The 16,965-nt window shown below is 35.4% G+C and overlaps 1 pseudogene; it reads right to left on the bottom strand.

Moving 5' to 3' along the window:
• Positions 1-11,507, bottom strand: part of LOC109450872 (alpha-catulin) — a 71,744-nt pseudogene extending 60,237 nt beyond the window's left edge.
• Between the last annotated feature and the right edge of the window lie 5,458 nt (positions 11,508-16,965).

Here is a 16,965-nt window from a genome sequence, read left to right as displayed (position 1 = left end):
TCTCTTTCAGTGGAATATTCAAACAGAGGTTGAGGGTCATTCTTTACAAAGCCTTTAAGAAGCATCTTCCTTTGAGTAGGAGAACGGACTATGCATCTCAAGTCCTTCTAACTGTTAAGTTTCCTTGGTTCTGTATAGGGTTTACTCTGATCCATATGGGCATTTACAGAAATCTGACTATTAATTGACTACGAAATTCTTCTTTGTAAAGTTTATCAAATTCTTCTGTTCCGCTGATAAAAAAAATGCTTGGAACCCCATTGTGTTATGATGCTTTGCAAAAGACCATGAAAAGATAAAAGGGGGGTTGCTTTTTACCTAAGTGCTAGAAAAAAATAACAACTTGATCCTTATAACCCTCAACTTAAGATTTCATTTGGAATTAAACATTTAATCATTTGTGTATTTTAATATTCTTGTATACATCTAGTGATTTTTTTTCTTTGAAAATTATTACTTCAAGGGAGTCTAGACTCTGGCTGATGTATAGACAAAATGAGAATCCTTTCTCAATTCAGAAAATGCTTCTGTGTAGAGAGGATGCTTAAGGAGCCTTTAGCAAGGTGGTAAGATGTCCTCATTTATGGACACTTCTTTGTTCTTCCTTTTAATTTTCACAATGTGATGTAGCTGTGGTTCTGTCGTCACATAATGCTTAGATTCCTGGGAAATCTTTGAAGATAAAAATGGGCTTTCTCCATCTGTCTATAACACCACCATGAAGACCTTTCTTTCACATACATAATTTATTTCAACATTTGTATTATCCTCCCCAAGATTAGGACACTAGCTTCTCAGCTGATTCAAGGTTAAAGTTACCCACCATGGAAATGTTTGTTACTTTGATTGATTGTCTGTAACAAAACATCTGCAATTGACAAAAATCTTTGAATATCAATGTTTCTTTTATCATACTAGATAATAAATACAGTTCCTCCCTCGAAAGGTAATAAAATACAAATTCAAAAGGAATGTTTTTAGACTTCAAAATATCTAATGGTGAAGGAAGGAAAATTGCTGAATAATTTTTTACCATTTATTTTACAGTCACTGCTGTGACTATCTTCACCCCAAGAAGCCCTTAGTGTTTGGTGAAAGAGTGAACATCATCCTCTTTGTACTTTACAGAGGTCTGTTAAAATGTATTTATTATTCTATTTCAATTGCAATAAATGTAGATACTAGATTTAGATGTTTGCAATAGATTTATGTTGATTGTATCAGCGTTTCCTGTCAAATTAGACTACACTGTGAAAATATTAAAAGGAGATACACTATTGCTTTCTGCTCTTTTTCATAGCTGTTCCACAGCTGAGATATTTGTTAAACCCAAATCATTTAAGTTATCTGTATATCATAATAGGGTGTCCAGTTACAATTCAACATATATACTTTGTAATCTCATTCATGAGTCTGAATTCCATCTTAAGTATTAAACACTGCTAGTATGCAAACCCCTGGCTCTTATTTTTAACATTGTTTCACTAAAACAAAGAAAACCTTCTGATATGAATTTGTTTATTGTAGCTGCTGTAACAAATTGCCACAAAATTGATGGCTTAAAACAACAGAAATGTATTCTCTCACAGTTCTGGAGGCCAGAAGGATGAAATCAAGAACCATCCTCTCTCCAGAGGCTTTACGGAAAACCCATTCCTTGCCTCTTCTAGCTTTGGGTTAGTGCCGGCATTTTTTTGTGTTTCTTGATTTCACTCCAATCTCTGCCTCTATCTTCACATCAAAACCCTGCTCTGTTAGTTATGAACTATGTGACCTTGAATAAGTTATTTAACCCCTTGGGTCCTCAATTTTCTCATCTTTAACAGGAAAAATGTTTCTACTTAATTCATTTGGTGGATGCTTTCTCATATTTTTAATACTTGAAATAATGCTTGGTCCATAATAAATGCCACATAAATGTTTATTAAATAAGGCAAATAATTCCAATCTATTTCACTGTCAGAAGCCATTAATAATAACATACTCATGAAGCTCTCTATCACTTTGCAGTGATGTATTCCAGTCTCTCCTGACTGGTTAAGTGTTACTAGCAATAGATAGATGATAGGATAGATCAGCATAAAGGGACCGGACACTAAACTGTGGCTCCCTAAAGAGCAGAAAAGCAAAAGGTCTGAGGAAAGGCATTTTCCTTTTTCACTTATTTGTTTGTTTGTTTGTTTGTTTCCTATAAACAACAAAGCTAGGGACTCTTTGAATGCCCTACTTTCATTTGTGTATCATGGGCCTGGAAATCAAGTGGTCCCACCCTATGTTCTCTGAATGAAGTGTTTCCAGCCCTGCTCGCTAACTCAGTTTGAATGAGCCTTGAAGATGTAGCACAAACCTGTCAGCTCTCATTAACACTGATCTACACCTACACCGCTGATGCTGGTGCTTTGGCCGTGATTCCTCAGGTTTCAGTGAAATTTGACCTCTTAGAGAATGACAGTATCTTTCCTCCTTATCTATGTGAGAACCTTTGGAAGACAACTGCTTTATCCACCTCCACCTTCCCACCGAGAATATCATGTATATTCTTCTATAACAGGAATTCATTCATCTGTTGAAGGGGTAGATCCATTTTACATTGTATTTAAGAATATTTGCCTAAACACTAATATATTTTATGCTTTATTGTTCTGCATAAATTTTCTTTTTTTCTTCCATTCCTCACTATTTACCCTCATATTGAAAGTCATTTTTAACCATTTTTGGAGTAAGACTTTTTGTCTTAATAGAAGTTATACATATATTAGAACTGATTAAATTTCTATGTCACCTTGAGCCTATGAGCCTTGTAATAATTTAATTTTCTATTTATATCAAGTAATACAAAACTTTCAAACCATCTCTAACTATCAGAGATTTTCTTCTCTCCAGGTGAGATGATGTGGAGTTTGGTCCCACTTGGAGTATTTCATATATCAACATCTGAAAAAAATTCCAAAATATTTAGTGTACTTGTTTTTCTTATCAGAAACAATGCCAGAAGTGTGTTGTCTCTATTGTAAGGGTTAAAACAAAGCAATTTTTTTCATCATCATGATCATTATTCAATTAAATTCCCCTCGGTCTTTAAATTGGAAGTGTTCTCATGGAAGTTATTGTAAGAAATATACTCAAAATTAAGGAAGGGCTAATAATTCTTCTTTCAACCATTAAGCCTAGATTACAGATATTCACCAATTCTAACTGTGTTTATATTGGTTGAATTTCTAAAATTTTACATGTCTGGTCATCTCCAAATTGAAAATTTGTTGAGGTAAGAATTTGACTTGATTTTTCTTTTCTCCCCATCAGAAATTTCAAAGAAGGAGTAGCCATGTTTGGCAAAGGTGTAAGAAGGACAACTAAGAGGGACATGGAATATGAAAAACCCCAGAAAAGACAAAGAAAAAGTTATATATAAGAATGAGAGATATATATAAATATATTTGCTCAGGGAAAATTAAATAAGCTGAGGCAAGGGACACCTAGATTGTATGCTAACTGGCAAGAAAATATGAAACCAAAGAGGTATTGATCTGAGTCACAGCTCACTGGATCACATTACAGTCTTTTTACACTTAGAGTGATGAGAATATTTACAACTTTGGCTCAGAGAGTGCTTCTGAAATTTAAATCCTTTGCATCTATTAACCTACTCTTTCTTTATATGTTATGATAAAAACTAGAATTGTTAATGATTTCGTTGGATTAAATGTAACAGTATAAATATTTTAACATTAAAATATTTTCTGGTAGATATGGAAATAGATATAGATATATAGGTGGGTAGATATATACCCAGTGCATTTATCTCAGTTAAAATTCACTACCAGGAAAATCACATGCTACAAATAATACAAACCCTGTTGGAAGTGTAGTATTTAGAAGACAGGAAAACTACACACTTATTTTTAATATAAAGCAATTTAAAAGAAAGAATTAGCCAACACTCACGTAACACATCTAAAAAAAGTGACAGGGGCATATATGTCCTTTTCTTGAGAAAAACTTCTCTTTAGCTTCTCTCATCGTCTAATGGAAGTCAATCTCCACATGCCCATATCAGAATTACTTTTTGTTCAAATGTGGCAAAATAATTTCTTTCTTATTAAATTGAGTCTTTCCATATGGAGTTTCAACTTGGGAAATTTTAGTCTCTCAAAATATGTTTGTATGAGAGTTTAGGTATTGGAAAGTAAAGGATCAGAAGTCAATATTTTTTAACTCCTGAGTATTGATTGATTGATTACTCAGTGGGTTGGATACAAATATATCCCAAAGTTGCTTAAAAACAAACAAACAAACTGAGCCAATAAGTATTCAAAATTAAGGGTAAAATTAAATACTCTGGTATTTGTAAACTGAATATGTGTACTTTTTAGGGGTCATATTCTTGAAAAACCACATTCGTCATCAGAGTAAATTAATTCAATGCAGAGCTGGGAACTAGTAGATTATGAATCAAGGTGACTTTCCTACTGGAATTTCAAACAAATACCAGTAGTAAAGCTGAGCTTTGCAACTTTCTTAATGCCTTTTTTCTAAGTGAATGCTTAAGCCCTACGAAGAAGTATTGAAGAAACTCAGTGGTGTGCTGGGAAGTGTTTAACAACCAGCTTTCAGGGAAAAGGATGGGATATGACTTGATTTGTACCATTTGCCAATTTTCCAGGCGTAAATCCTGCCACCATGACCCATCTTAAGCTACCAGCATGAATTCTGGATGTGGAGTTGGGAAGGGATGCACAATGTTAGCTCTGTGAGCCGGTGCTAGCCTCCTCTAGCACACCACTGGAGCTTCTGGTCATCATGTCCAGATAGGTGAAAGCCAGATATCAGGTCAAAAAACAACATTTCTGGGTGCGGATATCTGTTTGTGTAATTGTAACGATCGTTATGTGGATGTTGTTGGGTAACGAAAACAAGAGAATTCTAGCCATCTACAGTTTCCGAGGAGCTACCAGGAGACTGTGAAATCTGTAGCATATGCCATAGATCCCATTGCACACGAATTGGATAGTGTAGACAGAGGTAAAATCACAGTTCTTGGAGTATCTCTGATATCTCATGACAACTGGGTGGGCGTTCCCTTGATGACTGCTCCGGTTAACTAAGGGTGTAAATGAAGCTTCTGCTCCAGCAGGGCTCCTGCATCATCGCAGGTCCTTTCTTTAGTATCAGTGCTTGGTTTACTCTGTGATGTGTTATTTGATATATTTGGGCTATCTGTCAGTCATAGGAAAATCTAAATACAATAATGAATCTAAAACAATTGGCCATGTCATGACAATCATCCAGAAACAGAAAGTCCTCATGATAATCACCTATTAGAAGTCACACAACGTTCCTTGTACAAGCTGTTTTGTATGGCCAGCCTGACTAATTCCTTGATGCTCGAAACAAAAAGGAGATGCTTCAGGATGCTTTTGGTTATGTTTATATTGCTTTTATTTGGCAACGGACTTAACACTCTGGTTTCTGTGCCTGTTTTTTCTCTTTTTCTTTACACTGTTTTAACATATATATTGTGCTGAGTCGCACTGACAACCTCAAGAAACATGGCTGTGTTGCTAATGCTGTGCAAAACCATTACATCATACTCTCAAACAGCATCTTCTTCAATTTGCTCACATAGCCATGGCAATCGCATTAGGTACATGAACTGCTAAAGAAAGCTGTATGTCCCTGGACAGTTTCATCCATACTGCCTGATGCATAATCTTTTAAATATATTTTCCCACGTTTTCCTGTTGCAAACAGGGAGCTAAAACAATCACACTATCAATTAGCCGCTATCTTTGCGGGGACCCGGTACCTTTTAGTGCCTCCATGTCTATCATGTACTCTTACTGCCATCTGCTGACAGGAGTCTCCCATCTCAGGTATTCTTGTGCAGAGCTGTCACAACTCAACTGAAGCTTGGCGCTGTATGTGAAGATCACAGCAGCTAACAATTGAAGTTAACCTTTCTTGATCCTAAAGTCTAGCCTGAGAAGGTTCTTTTAATGAAAGTTCCAAGCTGGAGGTTAATGTGTGCTCTATCCATTCCTTTTCTGAGCAATACTCACGTGTGACAAACATTAAGACTGGTTATTATTGGCCAGAATGGTGATTAATTTGGAGATGCATGTAACTGCTATCTATGTTGCAAGGTGTCCATATAAAGAACTTTTTTAAAATTCATTTTTAAAGTTGAATTCAGGTAAACAAAGAAACTTTTACTAGCAAAGTTAATTTGTGTCAAAGATGTAAAATAGATAAGCTAGCATCATTGCTTAGCCAAACCTATGGACAAGGGAAAAGAACATTTGTATTTTGCACCTGTGAAAACATTCAGTATGTCATGAATTGTGTAATATTCCCTAGAAACAGTCAGTGCTGTTCAGTTTTGTTACTGTTAAACCATGGCTCCAAAACTCTGCAGCTACTGCAATTATGCATGACCTAGGTTTTGTGAGCCTTCAGCGCAGCTCTGCAATAGTCCTTTAAAGCATTTAATTTCATTATGGTTTAATGCCAGTGACTCATATAACTCACAGATGTGACAAATCAAACACACATACCTTAGGAAATTTTTTAAAAATGTCATGCTTCCTATTACTCTTTGGAGGGAAAACAAACCACTTTATTTATGTACTTTTGAAATAAAAGTACTGAAACATATTGTGAGGCAGATGCATTGAAATGCCTTTAGCACAAAACAGACCTGAGGTGGAAAAAGCCAAAAAAAAAAAAAAATTAGTCCTTCCAAATTTAAAAGCCTGCAAAATCATAAAGTCACCTCCAAATGGCTTGTTTAATTTTTCTTCATTCTGCCTCTCACAAATTAAAGATGAGTCTGTATTTACATGGCCCTTCAAAGGCAAGGACTTAGTTTGATCTTTATTGCTGTCTTTTCTTATTATGAAAGAAAAAAATGTGGGACTTCTCCTCAAGATGACTCTGTATGTTCACACTTTGATGATTCTCCTTAGTGTCAAACACATAACAATGATAGAGAAAATAAAAAACAAATTACTGGAAATATAAAACAAGACAAGAAAGAGACAAAATACAAAACAACAAAAGAGCTATAACTGCAGGCCTGCCATGATATAGGTCGGAAAGCTCAGCTCCTATAAAGCAAAGGGAACTAAAACTACTAACTAAAGATTATTTATAGGAAATATGTGTGTGTGTGTGTGTGTGTGTGTGTGGAGAGAGAGAGAGAGAGAGACAGACAGACAGACAGACAGACAGACCTGGAATTCTGCCATCTGGGATTCTGACTTTTGGCAACCTGCCAGCCCAGAAAGAAAACAATACAGCCAAAGTATCATGAACACAACAGCACCAAGCAATCCTTTTCAGCTCTGTGAAAGGACCAATGGATACCTTTAATATCACCATAGGACAGAACTATCAAACGTCCATTATCCAATATTCTGATTTAAGTGCTGATCAAAGTGCAATCAGAGGAGCAGGTTAGGTGCTCACTGAGCAAGCAGAACTGAGTACAACGGAAGCTCCCAGGAGAAGGACAATGTGAGTGGGGAAGAAGAGAGAAAAACAAAAATACTTCCCACTGGAAATGAACCTGCACAGCACAATATGAGACGCATGGCAATATTGAGAAAGGAACCAAGCAAATTTATCACTCTAGATAAAATCATTTTTGTGGAAATCCTGACAAAATACTAAAATAAGTATTTTGGGGATGCTAGAAAGCATAAATGAAGGAATAACTTTTATTTTAAAGGAGAAATTACAAAGCATATTTAACACCAAAAAAATATGGAAAAGATTCAAAATATTGGGAATAAAAGCCAGAGGGTAAGGGGGGTGGGGGGTGCGGGGTGGGAGATGAGGGTAAGGGGGATCGAATATATGGTGATGGAAGGAGAACTGACTCTGGGTGATGAACACACAATGGGACTTATAGATGATGTAATACAAAATTGTACACCTGAAATCTATGTAATTTTACTAACAATTGTCACCCCAATAAATTTAATAAAAATAAAAAAAATTAAAAAAAATAAAATAAAATAAATAAAAAAAGAATATAGTCATTGAAATTTAAAACTCAGTAGGTAAAGTAAATGGTCCTGGAGACTGTTGAGGGAAAACATGGTGCCTAAGAAGAATACAGGCGAGAGAAATGAAGAGAATATTTTTTTAAATAAAAACAAGATTAAGAAATTTAGGGACCAGTTTAACAGAATTATTTAAAATGTCTAATATAAGTTCTAGAAAACTCTATAAAAAGAAATTTTGGAGAATGTTGAAAAGCAATATTAGAGGTGATTCAGGTGAGATTTTTCCTTGAAGAAATAGATAATATAATTCTTGAGATCAAAAGTGCACTCAGAATTAATTAAGAAGAGTAAATAATGATTAATCCACACCTAGATTCATCATCACAGATTGAAAATATGATCTTAAAGCTATCAGAAAGAAAAACTAAAAGAACAAAAGAACAGCCTTTAAATGGGACTAATAATGACTTCAGTCAGCAACAGACGGCAGAAAGTAATCGTGTGCTGTATTTAAAGTTCTAAAAGAAAAAAAACATGTAAAATTTTATACATAATTGAACTATTATTCAGGGGTGATATGAAATGTGATATAACTATGAGTTTACTATCCACAAATTCTCATTACAAGAACTATTAAAGATGTACTTAGCAAGAAGATGGATAGTTAGGTGTGCCTGGAAGGAAAGCATGGAATCCTGGAAAACAGGAGAATATTAGTGAATTATTTAATCCTTGATTTTTTTTTTATAAAAACTAAGTTTTTGTTTTAAGAGAAAATTGAAAAATGTTGTATGTTCAGTGTCAAAATTTAGAAAATTCAAATAAACAAAAGAGACAGATTAACAATCATCCTCATTTGTCATGTAAAGATAGCCGCTGTTAATTAGTGAAAGTAGTTCTGATATAATGTCTACGCATATTTTTGTAAAAATTATATATCGTTTATCTCTATGTCTTTATCTCTTATTACATTTTATACACATACATCTTTGTATAAAGATATGAAAAAGTGAGTGGCAGGTGGAATAATTAATTCCATTAATTATTATTCTACAACTCTTGCTTAAAAGCTGGATAACATTCAATTATATAAAAATACTTGATTTAGTTCATTAACCCACTCTCCGTTGTTTTACATTTTTACCTTCCCTTGGTTTTGGATACTCTAAACTTCCAGTTTGAGCAGGATCTTCTAAAAATTTAAAATAAATTATTTGCCAAATGTGAATGTTTCTGCCAAATTGCTTAGCATACCTAAAGACTATAAATCTAAAGGACAAGAATGTTAAGGACACTGAGAAATATGTCTGTTTCATCAAATTTTAATTTTTAAAATACACCCTGAGTATTTGAATTTGAATTCTATTACAAGCAATGTTAGTAGAAGTAGATGAACACTTCAGCTTGACTGTGTAATTTATTTTCATAGAAATCTCTTTAGAGATCCCTGTCTAGTCAGCAAATAATTGCTTTAACTTTGGATTTTAATATTAGCACTGAATGATTTATGTACATTAAATAATGTGATTCTCACTAACCGTTTATGAGCTAAGAATGATTATCTCCCTTCTGTGGATAATCGCACTTCAGGGAAGAAAGGTTAAGTGGTTTGCCTAAGATCACTCAGCCAGTCAATGGATTATCTCAAAATATGATCCTCGAGTCTTTAAATCATTAGGCTCAGCTGGCCTCAGCAATACTTGAGAGACATAAGGGATATGCACTTAGATTTTTCCTCAAATGATTTTTGTGGTATAAAGTCTAATTTGTTTATAGAGCATTTTTTGTTGTTGTTTCTTATGACATTATTGGGTCCATAAGCAAATATGAGACACTGTAAAAATGAACATGGTATGAATCTACATGTGGAAAAATTTCTGGTGGAATTAGAGTACCAACTGCTAAAATAGGACATAGACTAAGTAGACAATAGAAAAAACCACTTGGTGGAAGAGTCAGGGGAATAAAGGCAAGAAGTAACAGAGAACAAATAGAGTGGCTTCTTTTTGTAGATTTGCAGTTCAGGGTTAGATTTTAACAGGCTCTGAATGAAACAGACAGAAAGAGCTCTTATTTCTGAATAAGGACATGAGCGTTACGTCAGAGCTATTCCTTCCATCTCCAGTATAAAGCATCATGCAGGTTTACCCGCCTATATCAACTGTAATGGCAAAAGTGCTTCATATACCCTTATCATATGCAGTTCACACAATGAGACACTCTAGAAGTTATTCCTAGAATATAAGAATTATCAACATTGATATGATCAGAATTAGAAGTGACCTTGGTAAACTAGAGTGGAGGCCAAAAAGTGGTGGATTGATGTATTGCAAGGACCATATCAGTTTGTATTTCTAGGTAAAGGGGACAAAGGAACCAGTGGGACAGTTGTCTCTTTTGGAGGAGGGAGGGGAAGAAGGGCATTCAGTTTGTTTTTCCATCTAACTTAGTCTCTGAAGTTAATTTTAAGAAAAAGTATTGGTAAATGATTTAACCAATGATTGTATAATAAACCTGATTTTTTAGTCGAAAATTAGAATCACCAACTGATTCTGTTTGCCTGGAACATGCCTGGTACAAAAAGACCCATGTCCTGGAAAACCTCTCAGTCCCAGGCAAATTGGAGCAGTTGGTTAAAATTAAAAATAAAAAGTGTATTCATTGTCCAAAATTTAGAAAATATTGTCCAAATATAAGCAAAAGTGAGCGTTGAAATCATTCACACCTTCAGTACACAGAGATAGCCACCGTTAGTGTTAGTAAATGTATTTCCTCATACCTCTATAAGGTAGACTTTGTAACAGTGCAAGTTACTATTATTACATATGTCAAGTGACAGGGTAATATCATTTAAATTGTCTTTTAAAATTCTATTTAAAAATCTATCAAGTAGTTTAATATGTGTACCTTTTTCATCTGGTTGCATCACTCTATAACTCTGATAAATTTTAAATTGTGTGTTGACCATTTCTGATTCATTCTATAAATTCCCTTAACCTTATACGTCCCTTTATCTCTGAAACACAGTACCAGCTAGTACATCAGCAGCATGCTTTCTGAGTTGAGATAACTGTATCACAGTGTAATCTCACTGCTCAGGGGTATGCAGCCTTTTCTTTCTTATTCCATTTCTGTGTACCCTGTAGGCCAGGGAGGGGAAATTTCTACCTAGGGAGTTTAGCATCATTTAACATTGATGTTACTTGTCTGACAATCTCCTACATGAGTGAGACCATATGTCAACCACAGCTAGCACTTAAAATGTATCAACACCCAGTTATACACTTAAAGTTCTTTTTGTTTTGTGGGGATTTAACTTCCTGAAAGTTTTTCAAGTCCTGGTTTAAAGACAGGAGGAAAGAAGGAGAATAAAATGCAGTGTTAGAAAAGAAATATCTGTTTTATCTATCCTAAAGTGTTCACTCTTGGTTGAGGCCATATTTCAGGATTATTGTGATCCAGAAAGTACCTCTCACTGAAGAAGTACTTACCATCCATGTGCGAAGAAGTTACCCTGTTCTTGCCAATAACACACATTAATGGCCTGTCCTTTTTTATTTCCAGCTACACAATGCCTGTTGGCAGCCCTGGAGTTGCTTGTATGATTGAAAGGACTGCAGATGGAAAACCTCCAATAAAGAAGAAAGACGCAGAGATATCCCATGCCTCTCAGGTAGGTATGCATATATCCAGTTTCAAACATTACTAAACGCGCCCTCAATATTTCAAATAAGTATGTATTTTTAAGTCACTAAGAACTAATAATGTTTTTTATTGAACAAATACCTTGTAAAAGCTCTCCAGAAAAACACCAGAATATTTCTCTCTGATACTTTAGGTATAATTAAATTATTTAATGTTGCCTGTCACTATAACAGTTTTATTAATTTACCATGAAATTGGTTTTCTTCTCAAACTTTACATATAGCATATTATGCTTGATTTAAAAAATGGCTCAGAAATGGGGAAAGATTAGCAAACTACAAAACAGTGCTAAAAACTTACATTTTTAGAGACTATAGCAGTGCTTGGACTATGCTGTTAAAAAGTCCATTCTCAGTTTTTCAATTTACATTAGCCAGAAAATTTTTCTTAGAAACATTGTATGAAGCCAACTTGAAAGAAGAGATGGTGCCTGTCCCTCCAGAGACCAGGCAATTTGCTAAATTCTTTTAATTTAAATGAAGTGGTTGATTTACACGCTTCTTGGTATGACTTTATAGCAATACATTTAAGATAAAGAATTCCTGGTTCATTTGATCATCATGGAGAGTTAATCTGTATAATTAGAGCTCCAGAGTGCTAATTTTGGTACACATTAAAGCTTTCAGTGTGTAGTGCCCTAATGAATTGGAAATTTCATTTTATTTCCATTTTTTTCTTGTTGAGTATATGCAGTCTCTTGTTGAGTATATGCAGGCATCTAAAAGAAGCACAGAAGAACATCTAACATTTGTTTAAGCACATTATAGTTTCCAAATTATGGCCATATATATATTATCTCACCTGATCCTCACAAGAACCCTCCAAAGTAATAATGAGTAGCCCTTATATAAACCTGAAGAAACTGAGTATCAGATGTCCAAAATTTCACAATGATAAGGAAAGAGACTTGATCCCAGGTTTTCTGATTCCCAACCCTTGTTTAGTTCCTTTATAATACCTTCTACGGCTCTTCATTTGCTGCTGCAGCAGATTCAAAACTGTACAATGAGTTAAGTAGGAATAAAATTGGTTTTTATGTTTGAACAAGTCATCTAGAGCCCAAGATGGCCATATATTTAGATTCAAGACATGGACTATTCAAACAGTGAAAAATGTATGAAGCACTAATAGTCTTGTGGAAAAAAAAAAAAAAACTCAGTTTATTCCGGGTGATTTTATATTTATTAATTCCTTATAGCCATCCATTTTTATATTAAAAGTTTAATATTGTCTTATAAATAACATACAATGTACTACTAACATAGTCACTAGTGGATCCCATCTTTAATAAATAGAATTTAACAAGTGCTCAATAAATGTATTTTTGTTGTCGAAAATGATAAATGTCTTATATCTGTAGCCTTAGTGACAAGTCAGTCTCCTCACCCTTTAGGCTGACTGAATGAAATACTGATCAGAATGCCCCAAGTAACATACATGCACCCATGAAGACCAACACACGGGAATAGAATTTATGATTTAAATTGAAAAGAATTTGAATAGTTATAGGCTGATAAGAAGACAATATATTATACTTAGGTTTTCTAAAGTGTTTTGTTTTTTGGGTTTTTTTTTTTACAACTCTCTGCCCCTTTTATTCATCCCAGTTCGAGTGCTCCGAAGTCAGAGTGAATCACGGGTGCCGTCTAAAGTGGGTTAACCCACAGGTCATTTTAGTCCTTGTGGAGGCTGTCTGTGGTGAGACCTCACCGACTAGACCCCAGTCCTGGCGTTATCGTACAAAATAGCCTCCAGTTGTTTGTTATGAATTATACATTTTGCTACTCCATTTTCCTCTTTTATTACGATGAGAGAATGGTGGAAATTGTGGAATAAAGATATAAGCCCTGGGGGTTTTATGAGATATATTCCAGTTATTTTGAATTTGTTGTCAGGTAATTCATGTACCTCCTTTTCTTTCGGGTTAGTATCTGGAGATTTATTTTTTTCCTTTGATCGGGCTGTTTTCCTGTTTCTTCCTGTGCCTGTAACTTTGTCATGGGATCCACACATTTAAGAACACAGCTATCTCTCCCATTTTTTATGGAATGCTTTTGTATAGGAAAGGACCTACACCGATTAGCCCAGCTATAGATTCTGGTACCCTCTCAAACCTTTTCTATGGGTTTGGCTTCTCTGGACTTATGTGTGTAAATTCCTTAGTATACAAATTTTCCAGTGCCTTTTGGTGACAGAACCTGTAATCTTTCACTCATTCCCTCTGTTTTCCATCCTCAGTACGGCAGGGTCTCTGGACCTGCTGCAAGCTACCCAGTTTTCCTTTGTTCTCAGCAGCCCCCAAGTTTCTAGACTATTTTATGTCTCATCAGAGCTGCAAGTCAGGCAAAACAGAAACCAGTCTCTCAGATAGACCCTGAAAATCCAGAATGTTAGAAGCATGTTCCACTCTTCTCTACCCACACCCACCCCCAACCCCATCACCAGGAAGAGGCCACCAAGCTGAATCAGTCTGTCTGCTGCAAAACAGGTCCTCTGGAGCAGCAGGACACCATCTACTTGTGTTTTCAGTAATACCCAGGCATCTAATTATGCCAGGTCTTATCAGTGCCCCCAAGACAGGAGAGACAGAAACCCACTCTTCAGGCAGCCCGCTGAAAAGCCATAGTTTTGCATGTACATTCCAACCCTTTCCATCACCAGGGAGAAGTCAGGACTTGGGGGTTTTCACCTACTCTTCCCACTGAGCTGGGGGCAGGGTGGGGGTAGGGAGGACTATGCATGCTGGTCCAAGCCTTCATCTTTGGATATATATTAGAATTAAAGCCACATTAATATTCCTTCTTGGATGGTATCCAGTGAGGATCTGCCATATGCTGAATCTGGCAAACTGGCAAGGTTCTAAGGCAGCATAAAGTAGGAGAAGCCTGAAAGACAAATAGAAGACTGAAAAAAAAGCAGGATTGATTTTCATGAATCAGGTCATTTGTAACAAACTTGTATCAAACCTCCTATTTGCAAGGTGCTGCTATAGACTAAGAGAATCCCAAAATGAGCAGGGGTGGAGGCCCTGCTTTAAAAAGGCATATAAATTAATATAAAAGACACTGTATGCTCACAGATTATCATGTTGTTGGGGGACGAAGGGGGAAGAGAAAGAGAGAGAGAGAGGGAGGGAGGGAGGGAGGGAGGCAGGGAGGGGAGAGAAGAGAGACTAACAGCAAAGTAATAGAGGGTTTAGATAAATACTTTTGCCTTTTGATTTCCTTCCATTTAATGTCTCTAAACAGTTTTAAAGAGTTTAAGACAAATCACATGTGAAAAGTGATTTAAATAAATCTTTCTTCCCAAACACTTTACCCAACATCTCTTACCCATCTTTATTCCAAGACTCCATGTCTCTGGCTTTGAATTTGTATACAATTCAGGTATTATTAAAAACAAAAATTTTTAGTAACAAATAAAAGTCAGGTCATTTCGATTTTAAGTCATTATATTATTGGATAAAGACAAGTGCACTCTGAAAATTCATCTTAACCCAAAGAAGTATTTGTAGTTACGTTCCTATATTTCATCAACACAAAAGTTATTGAAATTCAGAGAGACTTGAGGATCTAAAACAAAGGTAAACATTGAGTTAAGATATCATTTCATCTATGTAGTATTCCAATATCTAAATTTAAATTAAAGCAAAACCAGAAAAAGAAGAGATAAAGTACCACCTTATCCATCTTCCCTTCACTCCTCAGTTTTGAAAAGTTTATTCCCTGTCTCGTATCTTGTTATTTTATTCCTACTTATTATAAAAGCGCACTATATTCTTCCCTTAAAGGGAAGCTCTGAGAGGAAAGGGAGTGTTTGTTCATTCATTCTTGTCAGATGTGGCACACTTTTCCCTCAGTCACCATTCATATTTTTCATTATCTTGATGAGTCCTCCTTGATGATCGTCCATGTCTGTTCTCTGTGGTTTTATCTTGTAAGATCATATCTTGATGTCAGACTCTATTCTCTATAGTCTGATTCACAAGAGGTTATTAGAAAAGACTTATTTTAAAGAGCCTGTCTTCTTAGGAATGATTATACACACACAAAAGGCAGCTCTTGGATAATTGAGAGTCTGGGGACATAAGAAGTCAACCATTTTAATGGTTATCTATGTGCAGTCAATGACAGCTGCTTTTTCAGTCATTTCAGGGCTCCAACTAAGTTTGGGCTGCAGATTGGAAGAAATACAAGAGCCATTTATTTCCATTGTTTGGGTGTTTTTTAAATGGTCTAATAAATCATAGATAGCTCTATAGACTTTCCCTCAGATCTGCCTACTGCTGACAGAAGAGGAGGATATTCTTCCATCCTCTATCAGTTTTGTGCTAAAACAGCACACTTGTCAAAGCAGTGAGAGGTTTGCTGTTCCAGGTGTGTGATCAATACACAAAGATGTCAGAGATCCTCAGTGAGAGGAAGGTCATAGCCTTGGATTCGCTGAGTCTGCAGGTTCATGATAGATCCCAGATTGCATTAGCAGTGAGTCACTTATCTTAGGTGATAAAAGAGCTGTACTAATAGTTTGTTAGAGTAATTGACATAAATGGACTTAGCATATGAAAAAGGATATAAAACAAATACACATCCTCCTGTGCTACATGAGGGTTCTATTAATAAACCCTGAAACTTCCACCCCATTATATCCAAAGGTAGTAATCCTCTGGGAGATTATATGTCTGAGTCCTAATATGAAATACTCAGAGAAAAAAAAAAATTAAGGAATACCCTTAGGAGCAGAGCCTGAGTCACCAAAAAAAAAGAATATGAGCTCAAATAATTAGTTTGATCTATTATGGGTCATGGAGATGCTTTGATATTCCTAGAATTACACATTCTTCTGTTCTCTAAAAGCATATGTGCATTAAGTCAGAAAATGTTGGTATAAATATTAAGTGATATTGCTAGGCATCTCTCATCTCTTCTTCCCCCTCAGAGTCATAACTTAATTATTTGGCCCTGGTTTTTGAATTCTTGCAATAACACTTTTCCATTTTAATGTATCTGTAATACCAATTTAAATACTTTTTGACATCAGCTTGGACTGCACAAGTGTGTTTTGGGAATAAGGACATCAGAGACATAAACTGTACAAACGCTGCTGCATCTACCTGTCATATGCCACACAGCCCTGAAGGTCACGGTCTCATTACCAGTTCATCCAGACTTCAACTGTAGCTCATAGATTCCTATTGAGGAGACTTGAATTTTATTTACATCTAAATGATAAGAGTTCCATTTATATATAT

Source organism: Rhinolophus sinicus, linkage group LG05 (assembly GCF_036562045.2).
Source record: "Rhinolophus sinicus isolate RSC01 linkage group LG05, ASM3656204v1, whole genome shotgun sequence".
Classification (NCBI taxonomy): Eukaryota; Metazoa; Chordata; class Mammalia; order Chiroptera; family Rhinolophidae; genus Rhinolophus; species Rhinolophus sinicus.
This window is presented reverse-complemented; position numbering and strand designations above follow the sequence as displayed.